This window comes from Durio zibethinus, chromosome 2 (genome assembly GCF_047325235.1).
Source record: "Durio zibethinus cultivar Kanyao isolate XHJ-2024 chromosome 2, ASM4732523v1, whole genome shotgun sequence".
NCBI classification, from domain to species: Eukaryota; Viridiplantae; Streptophyta; class Magnoliopsida; order Malvales; family Malvaceae; genus Durio; species Durio zibethinus.
This window is the reverse complement of record NC_143163.1, coordinates 1,746,094-1,752,093: the sequence shown is the minus strand read 5'-3', so window position 1 is coordinate 1,752,093 and position 6,000 is coordinate 1,746,094.

Below are 6,000 nucleotides of genomic sequence, written 5' to 3'. Positions count from 1 at the left end.
TACCCAAATTACCTTTTTGGGTTTTCAATTTGAGTATTTTTTTTCTCTTATTTTCATCTTTTTTCATTCTTTCATTTTTTTTTTCATTTTTTTCTCTTTTTTTTCTTTTTTCTTTTTCTCTTCACCCATTATTGATATCTCTTTCACATCAATCTTTAGATCAACCAAGCATGATTCTGTCATTTCATCATGAGCATGCCTTAGCCTAACATATGACAATTCAATTCGAGCATTCACATTTGATCCAAATGAACTTTTAAAGGTTGTAATGTAGGCCATGGTGAAGGGTAATGAAAGAAATGGATATAATAGGTTCAAAACATGTGTTTAAAAGGTTTAAAACTAAAGGATCATCACTTGATGTAGCTTAGCATTTTGCCTTGCTCTACATCATTTCACTGCATTTCTTTTTTTCATCTCATTTCTCACAAAAAGATTCTCATTGCTTTGTCCCACTTATTTGTGGCATTCATTTCTCTCTCTTTTTTCTTTTTTTTTTGCTTTAAGACCTTTTTATGATCTTTAAGTTTTTTTTTTTTTAAAATTATCCTCTAGTGTAGAAAGTGATCCTTGGTTAGGGTTTTTTAGAAAAAAAAATTATAATAAGCTCAAAGGGGTAGCAATGAATGATTTTTTAAATGATAAAAAAAGATGACTATTTTTTATCTCAAATGTGAATGCTTTCCTTAAATATCATCTATTGAACCAAAATAAACTTATGGATCTTTATAAAAAATTGTATATCTTCAAGACATATCTATTTTACATCTGCTAGTAGCTGGCTTTTTTTGCTCAAATAATCTCCTCAAATCAATGTAAATGAGTTCTCAAAATTAAATTTCAGAATTAATATTATCATTGTTTAAATATTCACCATCTAAAATTTGAGAATAGGAATGAAAAGCTATAAAAGGTGACAAAGCATGGACAATGGTTGAATGAAAGAGAAAACGTAATGAAATGCATTATCCTTACCTTTTTTTTTATTAAAATGATAACAAATGAAACCTATTGCATAAAAGAAATCCTAACGTTACTCTAAAAAAAATCTTAAAATGGTAAACAACTTTTAACCAGCCTTAACATCATTATCAAAATTAGGCTCTTGTGCAATCAGGTGAAAGATTTTTATTGGCACTTTACCCCCTCGATTCATGGAAGCTCACTAAGCCTTTTTGGATCAAGCTTTGCATTTTGTGTTTAAAAGTAGGGCAAGTTTCAATAGAATGACCCATGTTTCCACTATGATAATCACACGCCACATTAGCATCGTATCACTTTGGATAAGATGGCTTCAATGGTTCTAAAATAACTAGAGATATCAAGTTATTCTTGACCAGTTCTAAGAATAACTCAGTGTAAGTTATAAGGATAGGGTCAATATGTGCTCTTTTTTAGTTATCTCTAGATCTCTTTAAATCACTTGCTTGATTATTTAGCTTTAAGGCCAATGCAGTAACATGACTAGAATTATATGCAGGTACTTGAAAAGCTAATTGGTAAGTTGGTGAGTAAGTTGATTGTGGATATGGTTGGTAAGGATAAGGTGAAATATTGCTCGTAGTAGGATAATATTATCTGTCAAAACTCACAGCTTGAGCTTCAATCTCTTTTTTTTTGTTGCACTTTCCTGGCTTTTCCTCCTTTTAATTTACTATTTTTAATGGCATTCTTAATGATTTCACCAGAGATCATCATATCGATAAAATTCTTTATTACATTTTCTATCATCTTTTCATAATAAGAAGATTTTAAAGTACTAACAAATAACATTATGATTTTTTTTCAGTTAAAGAGGGTTACACCTGAAAAGTAATATCTCTCCACCTTTAGGTATATTCTTTAAATGACTCAGTCACCTTCTTCTTCATGTTCTGTAAAAAAAATGATTATGGGCTAAGTCTATGATATGTCGATACTGATTAATGAAGTTATGAGTCATATCACTCTAAAAATGAATGCAGATCCTATCCAACTGGACATATCATCTAGCAGCAGAGCTTATGAGGCTGTCTTGAAATACATGTATCAACAGTTTCTCATTATTAGTATGGGCTGCTATTTTTCTACAGTACATGGTAATGTGAGTCTTCGGACACTTTGTACCATCATACTTTTTAAACTCTAGCACCTTGAACTTTGAAGAAATAATCACATCTGGGACTAAACAAAGCCTAACAACATTCACAAAACCATACAAACCAACTTCTTCCATTGTTCGTAATCTCTTTTCCAGCATACTAATCTTCTGGTCAACTTTCAAGTCCCTTAGTAACTTGCCCCCTTTTGATTTTAACTTTTCGTTCTCCTTTGGATCATCCAAATCAGGGATTTGAATTGGTTTTACTACTTTTTTTATAAAGATAAGATTTACATAACTCTGATACTGTCCTGGATTTGAAGCTGATGGCATTCTCGGGTATGTGAACTGCTGTGGTAGTGGACCTTGTACAGGTTAGGCTTGATGTGACCCAAAACCAATAGTGAACAGTAGGTCATCCACTTTTTGTGATGGATGGTCTTGTTGGCTAGTACTTTTTTCTACATTTTTTTTATTTAATTTATTCAAAGCCTCAAAAATCCTATTCAACTCCTTTTCAAGCTTCTCTTAGGCATTCTCTATCCTTTCAAGACGGTTGAAATTTTTTTATTCTATATGTCTGGCTCAAGCCTTTGTATTGTATTAGTGAGTTGGGTTTTTACTTAGTGGAGCTATTCTTGAACCTTAAGTACCACAATTATGATAAAAAAAATTATATGCTTTATGTGTAATGCATGTAACATACATTTCCATGGATGTTGGTATGGGATGTGGCAAACATTCCCTACATGAAAATGATGCAAATGATAATGTTTAAACATTAGCATGAAAATGATGCATAGAATGAAATGATATAGAAATGATGCATAGAATGAAATGGTATGAAAGTGATGCAGATGCATATAAAACAAAATGGTTAGATAAGCAATATACAAGTTGTTCCTTCTTGTGTCCTAATTTCAGGTTATATCTATCAATTAGGTGGGAATGGCTCTATCCTAAGGCTGTTAGCCTCTTAGGGGTGAACTATATGTAGGGTTAGGTGATTTCGACCACTAAAGGTTCTCAAATTGTTCTTTACAACATAGTCTATCACAAACTAGTAAAGCATTTCAATCCTCACCCATCACAGGCTAAAAACAAAAATGATTCAATTTGAGTGGGAGTATTTTGCTAGCCATTAAGGAGATTATCATCTCACGAGAGCGTAGGTACTTTACTTCCTCATAAGAGGGATGGAGCTCAGGTATAGAGCTCATGTAATGTTTATGTATGTGATAGTGTGTGTGAAGGAACACATAGGTTTCATGCCCTAAAAATAAATTACCAAACAAAAAGAAAAAATGTTAGTAAACAGGTAACACAAGTTATTATAATTTAAAACCATTAAATCAAATGATAGGATAAATTCAAAAATTATGGCTTGACTCTCTATGGCATCCCTAGTGGAGTCGTCAAACTGTCATAACATATAGATTCGTAAATCTATAACTAGATTTAATAAATAGAGTCACCACCAATCTTTTTTAACTAGGTGTAATTAGTCACCTGATGAATTTATCATCTTAAGAAGCTCCTAAGCTTGACTAAAGGTTCCTAAAAGAATAAGTTCGGATTTACTAACTAGAACAAGGTTCAGGAGTTCGATTACATGTGGGAAAGGTTATAACACTCTCACATACCCATCCAAATGATGGTACTATATTATTTTAAATTTATCATAGGGTCTTGGTTCTAATGGTTTTAAAATTTAATGTTAAAATATTAAAAATAATTCTTAAAATTCTCCATCAATTTGGTAGAACTCTTAAAAATATTTCATCACCTCAAGAGTATTCAAGAATCCCATTTGTTTCCTTGAAGAGGTTCCGTCGTCGAAAAAATATTTAATTATTATTATTAATTTTTTTTATTGTCAAAAATATATTTAATTATTTCACCATTTGGGCCAAATTAAAAATATTTTTTTATTTTGAATTTTTAAATTCTCTACCATTTGGGCATATTTAGAAATTCTTTTTATTTATTTTTTTTAAAGAAAATAATCTGACAATTATTATTTTTTAAATTTTATTTAAATTTTTCCACCATTTGGGAAAAATTTAAAGAAATTTCTCACCTAGGAATTTTATAGAAATTTACCATTTGAAATTTCTATAAATTTCATCATTGGATAATTAATATTTATTCCCAAAAGTTATTTTATTTTTTACCTTTTTTATTTTTATTTTTCTAAAATTTAATCATGTAAAAATACTAAAAAAAATAAATAAATAAATAAATACTCAAAACAGGAAACAGTTCGGCTCTAATGGCTATTGTGTGGCTTGACTGCAGGAAAAAAAGCTGGAATGACTTAAAAAGTGGCTTCGCTTGGCTTAGCTTGAGATAAAAACTTGCCTGCTTTTGAAAAGAATTCATAAATATCTTTTTTAGTTGCTTTTAGAGGCATCTGGTAAGCAAAAACAGTTCTCTGGTCCCTCTCAGGATCAGTTTCAGGCTCCACTACTTCTTTCTTTTCCTTAAATCTCATGTTATCTCTGACGTCAATTTCACATTCTCTCTTCTGCTCCCTCTATCTTTTGTGATCACCCTCATGCTTTCTTGACCTACTACTGCTTCTCTCTTTCCTTTCTCTCTACTCGAATGAGCTTCGGTTGAATTTCTGTCGAATTCTGAAAAACATTATCGAAATCTGGGTTAGTTTGTCGGACAGTCTCTGAAAAATTCAACCAATGCCAGAATCTTCACCTGATTCTGAAAACTTTCACTGAAAAATTCAACCATCGTCGAAAAAGTCACGAAAAATTCAACTGGCGTAAAAAAATTCACTAAAAATTAAAAATTTTCCAAAAATTTTCTAAAAATCTAGGATTTTCTAGATCTTTCAAAAAAGAAAAAACCCCCTTCATTTTCTAAACCCAAAAATCTTTCAAATTTTTTTTCACAACTTTTTGCTTGCTTTGTTTTCTACTTTTGTGTCTTTGATTTCTATGTATCAAAATTATATTTATAGGGTCTCAAATCCAAGAACCCTAAATAGAATAAGATTTCAATCTTTTTTGGGTTTTACTTCTGAGTTTTAATCCAACTTAAATTCCTTATACCCTTTCACGCAAATTCAACCCATATTTTTTTTGTTTTTCTCATTTTTTTTATTAATTTTTTATTTTTTCTTTTTATAAAAATCAAATGTAGACCCCCAGATAGATTGGGGTATCTATAAATGTCACGAAAGTAACAGTGTTTTTATGATAAAAATGTTAGAAAATAGCGGTATTTGTATCTGAAAAATACTATTATATTAACGGTTTTTTCTGAAAAATGCAACTATTTTTCACGACGCATATATAGTCGGTACTCTGACTTTTATTTTTTACAGACACTGTAAATCTTTTAATGGTATTTATAAACGCCAATAAACATAAAAAAAAAAAAAACGTCATTAAAAACCAAAACCCCTATAGTGTTCCCTTAAGAGCCCTAAATCAACATGAACAAAATATTTCCTGGCCTTCATGTTTCCACAACAATATCTGATATGTTAATCGTATTCTGAAGATTGATGAAACTCCATATTTGTTAAAATCATAAATCCCTAATATGCAGTTCCAAAATAGACAGTTTTTTTCAATGACTTATTATCCTTTGAAGGTTCTTGATATTCCTGACAAGCTCCAAGCCCTCCTAGCATGCCAGCCTCATGGAATTTATTTCTTTCTCCTATGGAGATTTTTTTTTTTTTATTTAAGTGTTTAGACCAGTCAGTCATATTATTGCAAATATTTCTTTTTTATTCTTTTGTGATCAAATTTTTTTTCAAATTTCCTTTTATAATAATAAAAAAAGAAAAGAACAATTAGTTTTGTTACAACCAAGTATTTTTCTTCGACCAATAATTTGACGAAACACCAAACCAGATAGTTCTAATCTTATTATGATTTCTAAAAAAAAAGGCA